Consider the following 13,628-nt stretch of genomic DNA (forward strand, 5'->3'; position numbering starts at 1 on the left):
CCGGGGCACTAGAACATAGACTATATGAAAGAAGACAATGAATCATGTTTCAAATAGAAAAATGTAAAATGTAAATATATGTATGTACAATACCTTATTGATTCTCAGAATTATTTAATGAAAAAATGCTTTTTATTCACAGCTCGGTTGTTTCCCCTCCCTGTTTGAATGTACCCTCGCCCTGAAGAAGGTGTGGCCCACTTTGGCATTTAACACCGAAACGCGCGTTGGCGTGAACTCTATGGACTGCAGCAGCTTAGTCCTAGTGGACTACATCTGGTCATCTGTTCTGCGTCCAAAATTTGCACCCTGAACCTAATAACCATCATTTTTCCATTGTAGCCATGGGTGCTCCTTCCCCCTTCTCCCTCCCCTTGTGTATGTCACTATACGAATGAATGAGGTAGTGAGTGGAGTAGTCTTTTTTCTGAACAGTGTGAGAGTTGCTTTTGTGTGTCAGGGAGTGTGTGAAACCTATATATGCATTCTATTTGAATTGTTTTTACACTGAACCTGTTTTATCTTGCTCTATCACAAATTGAAAAATGTATATGAATGAAATGTCTTTTACAAAAACCATTAATTTGGTCCAAAAAAATCTTTATAAAACATGCTAATAAATAAACTATGTGTCTAAAAAATCAGTAATGTCTATGGCTCTGATGTTCTGCTAATGTCACCCCGTATATAACATAGTGGATCCCTAATGGGACCTTGATATCTATTTTGGCAGGGTGTGCTGTTGTCTATTTTGTTGGGGTCCGGAGATATAAACTAGTATGCAAAGAATAAATTACTGTTTTTCATTCAAATCGTAAACAAGCCATTGCCAACTAAAGCAGTTATTCTGAAAAAATGTCGGACCTTTTGGAAAGCTGTAAATGACTACTCAGGCCTGCTTTAGGGGGCCAACTCTGACAGGAAGCGAGTCACAGGGGCCAATAAGGCTCTGCTGGACAGTTACTTAGCATTCAAAGCTATCTCAAGTCCAGTTCCAGGCTCTATAGCTGAACCACCATAAACATCAATGGAGTGATCCTGATGGAAGTGATACAGTATTTTGAAGATGCTGAAGGATGATGAGGATGCAGATCCAGTGATGGGCATCTTTCTAGAGCCCCCTTCGGTTCAAGAACACAGAGGGGTGACTCTGGCCACATGGTCGATGTCTCTCGAAGTCCGGTTGAAGTTTAGCCAAAAAACAGGTACCACTGGTCTACTGGTCTCTGGTTAGAGCAGTTCACTTTACCTGAGGCTAGGGCCCATCTTGGGTGACTAAACTACGCTCTGATGGCTCTTCTGGGGCCCCAGCAGACGTGGGTGCAACTTTTGAGTGTTGGGACTCGTTCTCTCAGGCTGTCTTTCGGCGGTCAAGCATTTATGGCTCCCAACTTGCAAAGGCAGGCTTCTTCAGCTTTTTGTGGCCCTATAGCTGGAAAAAGAAGTCTGCCAACTTACTCTTGGAGCCACTTCTACTGTCTGGGGCTGAGAGACTACTTTTTCTCAAGTAGTGCATCACAGGCACAGTGCTCTCTTTGCTAGGCCAAGGATCAGCAAGATCGATAGAGGCGCTAGGTGGCGCACTGGTGAATGGCCGCCACTACGTGAGGCTCTCACCGCCCGGCGTTCAAAATCCTCCATTTATCCTGCTAAATCAGCTTCCCAGAGGCCCCCAACAGCAGCAATCCCTGTCGTGGGCCCCCACAACATAGTGTGCAAGTTTCAGGAGATCGGTGCAGCGGAGCCCCTGCTGTCGCTTTGGTAGGGTGGACGGCGGCTGGTCGCGAAGCGGGGACTGAGAGCCGGCCGGCCCTGCCGATTACGTGAGACCGCGGCGCGGAGCGGAAGCATAGGCCGCACAGAAGAGGAACTGCAGTACGGAGCGTCCTGCCGACCTCGGGTGTCCAGTCTGTGGCAAGCGGCTGGTGCCGCGTACACGGAGGAGCCCCCCCCGACCCGGATCAGGAGTGGAGGTCGAAGGGAACCGCATGAGCAACAGCGGTAAGGAGGGGGGGAACGACCGCTGTCCCCTCGTGGCCAGATAACAGCGTGGGCTTTGGTCCTTCTTGACTCTGCGGCCTCATTATGGTGCAGGGAGCCGCAGGAAGCGGTATTATGGAGCTGATCCTGCTGATTTACTGGGGGGATGCCCCTGCTTTGAGCCTAAATAGAAACTATAAGGGACTGCACGCGTGGCCCATACTCTTCCTACACGCAACACCTGTCTGCTACCCTGCTTGCCCTACAGTGCCCCGACTACCAGATCATGTTAGCCTGAGGGGGACTTCCTGGAAAGTGGCGATACTGTTCATCTCGGCCTGACCCCCAACCTTGCACCAGTAGTGCCTCTTGAGCGACCCAGTGGCAGGTGGCCTCACGGACTGTTTGACAAGGGACAGTGCTACAGGGACTCGGACTGGGAACCCACATCTCTGCGCTGGAGTTGACACCCCCCCCCCCCCCCGAGTTGCAGGCTGCCACCTCATTGCGGAGAATATAAGCATTTGTCTGTCACTACCTGGACTGGGCACACAGGACTACCTATACGGCATCATGGGCAAGAATGATGCAAAGCAGCCTAAGCTCAGCTTTGAGGCGCCCCGGCGTACCGCCCGGACGGGGCAAGAGCAGCCTACGGCCCTGGCCACCAGCAAATCAGCCGATACCGCCGTGGTACAACCCACAGAAATACAGGACATCCTACGAGAAGTGCGCCAGGGGTTTGCAACAATTGCGGACAAGGTCGACAGGCTATCCTCCTGCATGGATGCTATCGTCCACAAAATGGATGTCCACGAGGAGCGCATAATAGAAACGGAGAGGCGCATATCGGATTCGGACGATGTGGTGGCAAGGCATGCCTCACAGCTTTCTAGAATGGATAACTTACTAAGCGTCAAAGCTGGCAAGAATGAGGATTTGGAGGCGAGGAGTCGAAGGAACAACATACGTATTTTAGGGATTCCGGAATCCACGAACACTGGTCGAATGGAAGAGTATGTTGAGAGGCTTCTGCTGGCCGCGGTGGGTACTGAGGCTTTCTCCTCCCAATTCATTGTGGAGCGGGCGCATAGGTCGTTGGGACCTAGACCCAAGCCTGGTGCGACCCGAGTCCCATAATTGCCAAGCTGCTAAATTACAGGGACCGAGATGTTGCATTAGGGGCAGCCCGTGGCAAACAGGCACTATCTTAGGAAGGTAACTCCTTCACGATGTTCCCAGACTTCACACCAATAGTACAGGAGGAACGGAGGAAATTCCTAGACGTCAAAGCAAAATTGCGAAAAGCCCAAATTGATTATGCCCTCCTGTACCCGGCAAGGCAGCGAGTGACCCATCAGGGTCGCCAACATTTCTTTACCAAGCCACAGCAGGTGGACGAGTTTCTCAAGCGCCTTCGGCACACAGCCCGATCGACGGAGGGAGAAGATGAAGGTCGACAGTCGCCGATGGAAGGGGCAGGGGCAGAGGAACAGTAAGATACCCTACACTATGCTAGATTTCACATATGCAGTGTTCCTGTAAGTACGATTGACTCAGATTGGGATAAAGACTGTTTGAACTGTGTACTTGTAAAGACGGGGTCCCCTCTGAACTGCTGGTAGATGCCTCGCCGGGCCCCCCCAATTACTCGTAGGAGTTGTAGTGTGTCATAACACGGGCTCCGGGGGTGTGGGGAGGTTCATGTTGCCGCCTAGATGACCTCCATAGGGTGTTCGCCTGGCCACAAGAGCTGGCGGGAATTTTTCTTTGTATTGGTTTGATTGGATGGGTAGGGAGGGGTGGGATGGTTCACTATGCTGGGGAGTTGGGGTTGCTTCAGTGGGAGGGGGAGGGTCGGGGGGAGCAAAGGAAAGCAGTAACTAGTTCTGGTTTCACTGTTAGGTTCATGGTAGGTACACACAGCGTACGGCTAATAAATGGTGATTTAAAGTTGAAGGCTCAACATGCACTGTCTGCTCAGCGACTTATAGAGTGTGCTTCTTTTGTTAAACTGAGGAGATGTGCCGAGGCAGGCTTTTTTCCCTTTTTTTGATTATTGTATGGCAAATGATGGTACGGCACAACTGAACATTGTTACATGAAATGTAAGGGGGCTAGGTGATCCTCGCAAGAAGCGTCAAGTGCTGGCATACTTAGATAGACATAATACGCATATAGCTATGCTGCCGGAAACTCACTTTTTGCCCCAGCAGACTGCTGCGTTCGCCTCGAGATGGGCTCTGAACGGGGTTTTCTCCTCGTACTCCAGCTATGCTAGGGGCACGGCCATATTGATTAAGAAACAGGTGCCTTTCCATTTGGTGGGATCGTCCAGTGATGATCAGGGAAGATATTGCATGATGTGGGGAAGATTGGGTGTTGAATCGGTCACACTGATTTGTTGTTACGGGCCTAATGTCGATGACCCGGAGTTTTTCTTTCGGTTGTGGGAAGCAGTGATAGCTATTGGGTCGAACCACATTGTATGGGGTGGGGATTTTAATGTCACATATGCGCCCACCTGGGACAGATCTCACCCTGCCTCGCGACACCACACTAAGGCAGGTAGTTTACTCAAAGATATCATCTCGGAACATCATCTGCTAGACGCATGGAGGCACTTCCACCCCTCGCTGAGGGAGGGCACGCATTTTACAGCACATGCGGCCACTTGGGCGAGGCTTGACTATTGGTTTGTCACTTGGGGCTTGGACCTGCCATCTGTGCGGTAAAGCACTTGGCCCGGACTTATTCGGATCATGCCCCTATTAAGCTAACGCTCTCATCTGCGGACTTCAGCCCTCCATGCAGAGCTTGGCGAATGAATCCCCGCATGCTGATGGATGCAGTCTTCCAGGAAGAACTGCGTGAGGAGATACTTGATTTTTTTGCACGCAACAGGGGTTCAGTGAAAATTGTAGAAACCATATGGGAGGCCTTTAATGTAACACTGAGAGGATTCTGTATCTCTAAGGGTTCTGGGGTACTTCGGGACATACTTAATACGCTCCATAGGTTAGAGCGCGAGCTGCGGACACTTGAAAATGCACTGCATCACGCACCCGATACAGACACACAGGGGAAAATCAGGTCTAAACTCATAGAATACACTGAGGAGGCGCTCAGAGAATCCAACTTCCGGGGGAAGCATTGGCAAGCTCGTCGATATGGTGAGGGAGAACATTTTGGGAAAACTCTAGCGGACGTGGTCTGCAAACCACGATACTCCAGCTATATTGTAGAACGAGAAAGGGCAGATGGAACGCGCTGTTGCGACACGGCCAGCATATTGGCCGAATTCACACAGCATTATGAAACGCTATATACCACTTCAGGTCCTCCGAATATAAACTTGGATGACTTTCTGGGAGATGTGGCTCTTGGCTGGTTAAGCGATGTGCATCGTAAATTCCTATGTGCTCCGTTCGAATTAGATGAGGTCCGCGAGGCCATAATGGGGATGCAGTCTGGAAAGGCCACGGGCATGGACGGTATCCCCGTGGAATTCTACAAGACTTATATTGATGTCATGGCCCGATCCTTCGCGAAGTCTATGAAGAGTACCTAGAGGTGGGAACACTCCCCCCATCTATGAGAGAAGTTTTGATAATATCCTTGTTGAAACCAGAAAAGCCGGCTCACCAGTGCGAGTCGTACCGGCCGCTTTCCTTGATTAATTCTGATGCCAAAATCCTAGCGAAACTCATAGCCAAGCGGCTGAACCTTTTACTGGAACACCTCATCCTTCCGGATCAGTCTGGGTTTGTCCCCGGGAGGACCACCTCTCATAATTTGAGAACCCTATTCACCCTGCTGAATAATGTTGCCCCTGACTTACCTTTTGCTGCGATATTTTTAGACGCCACTAAGGCTTTTGATTCTATTGAATGGCACTACATATTTGCGGTAATGAGCCGGATGGGTTTTCCACTGCTTTTTTTATCATGGATTCGTCTCCTGTATCACAGGCCGGGAGCCAAAGTGCTAATCAACGGCCAAGTGTCCCCAACGTTCTTGATTACTAGAGGTACGCGCCAGGGGTGTCCTCTGTCCTCCTTACTCTTCGCCCTGGCCACGGAACCTCTTGCAGCACGATTACGACAACATCACAATACTATGGCTCTGCAATGCAACATGAGACCAATATTAATCTCAATGTATGCAGATGACATCACTTTATATGTGAAAGACGCACAGCACAATTTAAATACGCTCCTGCGAGAATTCATTGTTTTCGGGCAATTCTCTAGCGTCAGGATCAATTGGGGAAAGTCGTGCCTCTTCCCTCTCACTGACTCAGTGGCACGCTTTCCTTTGGAGTACCCGCTGGAGTGGTTTGAGGACAAGCTCCGCTATTTGGGGGATTCGGATCAGTAGAAATAAGGAAGAACTCATGAGGCTCAATTATGGAGTGGCCATCACTCGTATAACAGATAAGGTTGATCGCTGGGTGAAGCTCCCGCTGTCTATGGCAGGAAGGGCATCATTGATTAAAATGGTGATCCTACCCCAGTTACTGTATCTCTTTTTGAATATTCCTTTTTTTCCGGGAAGACAATTTTTTAAAATGCTCAGATCTGAGATGATTCGGTTGGTATGGGGGGGTAAGCAAGCTAGACTACAGTGGACTATACTGACTAGGCCTTACTCGACCGGAGGTTTTGATATACCGGATTTCGAACAATATTACTTCAGCGCTCAGGCACACTATTTATATTTTTGGATTCATCAACCTAAATATATGCCACAGCTGGCAGCGGAGCATTGGTTAGCACACCCTATACTGATAGAGGGCGCTATATATACACATGTGCCGGCCCTGGAATGCACTCAGACTACTGTAAATGCCACTTTTACGGCATGGCAGCAGACTGCGCGTCGATTTGAGAACCCAATGCCTTACTCACCACTCTTGCCATTAGTTTATCATCCAGATATGCCCCTTCTACAGGAAGCACTCTTTCATAAACTACGAGACCGCCTATCCCTAAAAACTTTGGGAGATCTGTACGAGAATGGGAAGTTCAGGGAGTCGGCTGCCATGTTTTAGGGAGCGCAGGGCACTCCAATGGATCTGTTCTTGTACCTCCGCCTGCGGCAGGGTATCAGATCTCTACAAGCAGATTTCCCATGCGAGCCCCAGACTCTTCCGCCACTGCAGACACTTCTGCAGCCCTCGCAGAGACAACTAGTATCCTTGCTTTATCGCACAACGCATGCTCAACACACTGCCGGAGTCACACCATCTCACTCCAAATGGGAAGAGGATCTAGGACAACCCATAACGGAGGAGCAATGGGAGTACTGCTGCTCGCAAACAGAACGAATCTCGGCCAGTAGCAGATTGAGGATAATACACTACAAATATCTTCATAGACTATACCGCACTCCGGTTCGCATGCATAAGCGTAAACTCAGAGAGACTGATAGGTGTGATAGATGTAAGGCACCACAAGCTGATTTTTTACACCTGGCCTGGAACTGTCCGGCAGTACTCGATTATTGGGGTAAGGTTTTTACAGCATTGAATCATATGACTAATGTATGTATAGAAGCCTCACCACTGATGGCTTTGCTGAGCTATGTGAAGCATGTCCCATTGGCATAACGTCGATATACGGCACTGGCACTTTTGATGGATAAAAGATGAATAGCTTGCAGATGGAGCAGAGGGAGGGCCCCTAAGTTTAAAGAGCGGCTTAATGATATCATATTCTGCCAGGAACAATCTGCACGGCATACTGAACTCTTACCCATTGCATCTCAACCCAGGGATATATGGTCGCCATTATTATCTTACTTTCAGGATGAGGCTCGGGGAGAGGATACGTAGTGTTACCAATAACTACATTGTTCACTGTCCACTATATTTTCCTCCACCCACGGGCTAGGGGTCCAGAACGTTGATCTACTGGCATATATGTGTCCACCATTTGCCCTTCAAGGGTGGCTTTCCCTTTGAAGCTTGCCTTTTCGGCTCACACCCCTTGTGGCTTTCCTGCCGGAAAGGCAGGCCCTTGTGTTTCTTCCTGAGAGCCGTTCGCACCCCCCCACCCACCTTTCACCACCCCAACAGGAGAGCTGAAGGCTGTCTTGTGGCCAGCAGCCGTAACGGTCACTACGAAACCTGGACAACTTTCTAAAGCTGCCATTTACTTAAAAGCTACAATAAATTTGACATGGGCACCCAGTCGAGTATACTGTAACAATCCATTTAATGACTTGAAATATCAACTTTAGTAGTCCCATCCAGAAGATACCACAACTGAGTTGTCAGCCTGTAAACCCTGTACTGACCAATGGGGCTTCTAGCCTTTCTAAAGCAAAAAGAACAATTTGGGGTCTTTATTGTTAGGACAAGTAAAAACACATCTAATTGTTTAATATACAACACCCAGCATTAGGGCTAGATAGTCTTAGGGGTGACATATATTAAAACAGAAATTTTAGACTTTGTCATGAGTTTAGATGGCAAATTCGAGTTAGCAGCCTGAAAACTCCTTTACCAGCAAGCAATAGCAGGCTGGTAGTCTTGCTTTACTTTGTCACACTTGTGGTGGCACAACAATTGCAGTATTCCACAAGGGACACTTTTAACAACAGGCCCTGGGTACCAGTGGTACCACATACCAGGGTCTTATAAGTTAACTTATGCCAATTATGTGTGAGCTAATCAGACATACCCATTTTAAGGGCCAGAGTACCTGAACTGAGGTCTGTTTTGCAGGTCTCGGTACACTCTCTGAGCTGAAAAAACAGCAGCATCATTCCAACTCTCTGGGGGGATCATGCAAAAAGGGGCATTTCCTTACATTTCTGAACAGAACATAAAATAGCAATCTAATGACTGATAATTCTTTCTTAGATTCATCATAATTTCCGAATATCTGCATTGAACGCTGATCCAACAAGTGCAATTACCAGTATACTTCTTAATTGAATTGGAGCACTCTAGATGTCTTCAACAGTGACCAAGCCACACTCCATGCACTCTTTCACACTTTGGCTAGAATAAGTAAACTATGTGATAATTGATTTCATAACGAAAATGCAACTAAAAGGAATGCTTTATAAAAACTACTCACGCCTCTAGGAATTCATGTCTGTAGAAGTGACTACACTTTTTCAAACAGATAGCTCATCCTGCAGGTAGCTGCTGTTATAAGTGCATGCTGCTTCACATATTCGGACTTACTCTGCTAACGTTTATTAAATGTTGATATATAGCATTCACTTGGTATTGGGAATTGAAATCATTTACATGTGAGGCCTCCTGTTGTGCTGTGAAAGGGCTGGTTGCATCTTTGTTGCCTCCTTGTCATTTAATTCAATTCCGTGGAGGACATCAAGGACAGATGCCACTGTAGCTTCTATTCAGTGATACTCGTACCAGTGTGGGGATTGAAACCTGGTGCAAGTCTCAGAGAACTTGATCATCATATTGGACTTGGAGTCTAGTCGCGGCACTGCTTCACTTGATCACAGCTGTGCCTTCTTATTCCAATGTGTAGCCGGTGGTTTGACGGGGGAAATACAGTGGTGTTGTGCACCGCAGTAGATATATTTTCCTGGGGGCTCTTGTGAGAGATATTTTAGATATTGTCAAGAAATGGTCAGAGGACATGGTCGGAGCCAGATGGAGCCTGGAGGTGAAGGAGTACGGCATGTGTAAAGAGGGTGGAGTTGACACATGCAGCTTGCAACTCGAAATGCACTACAAAAGGTGGGTGAGGCAGATAAGAAAGAAAACATAAAGCTCACCTACCTGCTCACGTGAATGTTCAGGGCTACTGACTGTTTTACAATTTTTGTATTTTATTGTATAGACTTTAGTGCCTTGACTTGCATTCTTGTACACTTTAGATACTAAAATGTCACTTGAACTTTAGCTAAAAATTACTAAATCACTATCTGACTTGGGTAACTTTAATCCCCTTTTTTTTTTATAGCAATCTACTTTTTTTGTTCTGGGGAGTTTGGCCACAGTGGCTTGGTAATATGGAAAATCAAGAGGACTCACAGACAGAAAGAAGTAAATAAACTATACCTGGTCCTGCCAAGAGCAACAAACAATATCATAAACAACAGAAACAAGATCATAAACAACAGGATTGAGTTTATAACCATGTTGGCCCCCTGTTATAGGTAACTGGTTCCAGACTCCTGGATTCAATATAGTACAAAATTTGAGCCCTAATATCTACAGTGCATACAACTAAAGCTCTCATGAAATGGTATGGTAACTATTTGCTTTTTGAGTACAATCAAAGACTAGATAAATATGAACACTTTTTTGAGTATTTACCAAGCAAATAAACACACTCTAATTCCACATGGGCATTTAAAGACTGAAGAGGATTTGTACTTCTGACTGGAAATGCTGTTCACAAAAGTCTGCTGAGGTTATACATAGGCATGGCTTCCTTCTGGTGCTGGTTCTGTAACATCACACACAACAGGGTACAAGATGGCTATATAACAGGAGGTTTATGTAACTCTGGAGTAAATACATAGAGAGCTATATAATTGTAAACGTGTTAATCGTAGTCAGATTTTTGAAAACATGGTAAACTTTTTGCATAGCACTTTAAAACCTTCCGGTGCGCACAGATCACATTTCGCTCCAACTTAGATCATAAACGAACACCTCTTACGACTATGTATTTAGAGGTGAGGGCCACAAACCTGAGACCTGTAAGGAACGCTGATTGTACTTTTCACATAAATGTATCTAATGGTAACTATTTATGAATGCATTACAGTCCGAGTATTGCAGCTGTGCTTATTACAGACACAGCCCATGTAGGCACCTTTCTGGGGAGAGAAGCAGAAGCTGACCCTTTGCACTTGGTGTCATTCAGTGAAACAATATGGCACATGTTACCTCACTGTCGAAGATAAGATAGCTCCTCAGGAGGTAGATTAGCGTCCTAGCAGGGAAGGTAAGTTTATCGACCTAAAAGAGGCGGCTCCTCCTTGTGGGCAGAGGAGCGTCTCCCCACTGCTTTCTCGCAGTGCGAGAAGCAAAAACATAAAATGGTATTACAAATAGCATTTTATGTTTCTGCTTCGCGCACTGCGAGAAAGCAGAAGGGTTTGATTGAGGGTGGGCACGTGCGGCGGTCCTGTTGTATGGCAGGGGAGGAGTGGCTTGTCTCACTGTGAGTGCGCTGACTGTTTAATTGGCCCCAGGGGCGACCAAACCAGTCATACACACTCTTCATTTTCTCAATGTAGGATGCATGCAACCTACATGGAGAAAATGGCCTCCCCATAGACGCCTGTGTGGTTGGCGTCCCAGCCAATAACAATGCTGCCATTGCAGCGTTGTGATTGGCTGAGGGCAGGGAGGCTGCCTGCTTCCTGTCAGGAGCAGAGAACCAGCGAAGACGCGGGTCCGGACAACCTGGCTAAGGTAAGGTAAATATATTTTTTATTTTAATTAAATCTCCCTCCCTGCTCGACCTCCATCCCCCCCCTCACCACCACCCTGGAGTTATGCCTGCCACGACTGCGACCTAGGGACAGATGTCACTCGGTGCCGCTGGAATGAATCAGGAGTATCAGGCGAGAAGTTGACCTCTGATATGGGCAAGGTCAGAGGGCGTGGGGGGCACCGGCAGCAATGTTCCTGGCATGCGCTTTGGGCATCAGGAGGCAGGGTGCTTGGCCCACAGGCAAGACACGAGACCAGGCAGAGGCCTGCAAAAACAACCTCCTGCAGCCAGCAGGACTTACAGATGGCAGACTCCAGCAGCACCAGCAGATTTGCAGGAAGTCTTTTCTGTCCCTGAGACTTCAGAACAGGAGGTCAGCACACTTTAGCCTTTGGAGTTCTCCTTCAAGCAGGGGGCACAGCACACAGCAAAGTCATTCTCTTTTCCTTGGCAGAAACAGCAGCTGCAGACCAACCCCAGACACACAGCAAGGGCAGTACTTCTCCTCAGTCTCTCCAGCTCTTCTCCTTGGAAAAGGTTCCTCTTGAATTCCAGGAATGGTCTAAAGTTCAGGGGTTTTAGGCCTAATACTTATACCCCAAAATGTCTTTGTACTCTTTGTGCAAGGGACTCTGAGCCCAGTTCAAACCAGTTCTGGGGCACTCTGCCAGTGAACAACAACATCCTTTGTCAGAGTGGGCCTTGGTCCCAGGCACACCACAGGGGGCGGAGCCAGCATTGTGGGGGCAGGCACAGCCCTATTCAGGTACAGGTGCTACTCCTTCCACCACTCCAAATGCAGATCAGGCCTATTTAGCCTAGTGCTGACTTATCCAGACCCTGTCACTCCAAAGCCAAACAGCCAATCCACAAACAGGCAGAGGCACACAGGAAGGTTGAACAAGGAAAATAGTCACTTTCTAAAAGTGTTATTTTCAAACACATAATTTAAAAACATCTTTACTAAAATATGTGTAATTAAATTCTGAATTCAGGGGTACTAAACTCCATTTTTCTATCTTATCCCCACGGGAAGATATTCTTGCAAAATGTTACAAAACATACCCCATTCTGTCCTATGGGCAAGATAGCCTTTCAATAATTGAAAACCAAAATTGGCAGTATTTCACTATCAGGACATGTTACACACACCAGTACATGTCCTACCTTTCACATACACTGCACCCTGCCCAGGGGGTACCTTGGGCCTACCGCAGGGCTGTTTTGCGATGGGCAGCCACACATGCGCAATTTGAAAACTCTAACCCAGATATCTTAAGACAGCTGGGTTAGAGTACGTATAGGGCTCCAAGGCACCAGGGAGAACCAAGTGAGGCCGCTCCCTCAAATCAGGGAGCTGCTCTCACAGCGCCAGGACTGGTGCCCGCATTGCAGCATCCAGTTCCTCAGAAGAGGCACGGAGCGGAGCACATGGCACCCACCCTCTCCTCCCTGTAGATGCAAGCCACCTCATGATTACAACCATAATAGCAGTGAAGCAGGAGGGTGTGGGGGTACAGGAAAGTAACGATGGAGGAGGTAGAAGGCAACAATGAAGGAGAAAGCAAGAAAAAAATGCTAAGAGGCAGAAACATCTACCACTCCGAAAAAGCATTTTCATCTCAAGGCTCCGTCTGTGCATGCCAGCCGGGCATAAGGAAGTGTTTTCAGTCAAAACTCAGAAAATATATTAAACAAGAAGGAATGGGGGAAGCAACAATCAACTGAGGAAGCAAGCAGCAGTGAAAAGGGAAGGGAGGAGGGGCGAGCTAGCAGCAAAGGAGGAGGAGGTAAGTGAACGGGCAAGCAAGATGAGGCAGCGCAAGGACACTAACCAAACAAAATCAATAAGTACTTGGTCCCTGAGCCGCATAGATGCAACAAAGTGCCATGAGGAATGTGGTGGCCAATTAGGAGGCAGCCAAGAAGAGTGAAAATTAAGCCTCTAAAAAGTAAGTAATGGGCGGGCTCCAAGCCCTTTACTGTATACAATATCCCTCTCAGCAGCAGCGTATGCGCGCTGTCAGGCGAGACCTAAAAACAAAGCTGCCACCTGTGTGACTCCCTATTCTGCCAATTATATCCTGCATGTGGTCACCAAGGGTGCTACATGACATTCTGAAAAACAAGGCAAGATACGGACCTTCCCTCTATCTGGCAGCAAAGTGAGTTGTTAATTCATGTTTCCCTCTGCTACAATAGATACCA

At 47.6% G+C, this 13,628-nt stretch overlaps 1 protein-coding gene across 1 annotated transcript in view; it reads right to left on the bottom strand.

Moving 5' to 3' along the window:
- The window catches only part of MYO15A (myosin XVA), a 1,716,372-nt gene that overhangs the window by 801,258 nt on the left and 901,486 nt on the right, over window positions 1-13,628 (bottom strand). The window lies entirely within an intron of this gene.

The sequence above is a fragment of the Lissotriton vulgaris genome, chromosome 10 (assembly GCF_964263255.1).
Source record: "Lissotriton vulgaris chromosome 10, aLisVul1.2, whole genome shotgun sequence".
Classification (NCBI taxonomy): Eukaryota; Metazoa; Chordata; class Amphibia; order Caudata; family Salamandridae; genus Lissotriton; species Lissotriton vulgaris.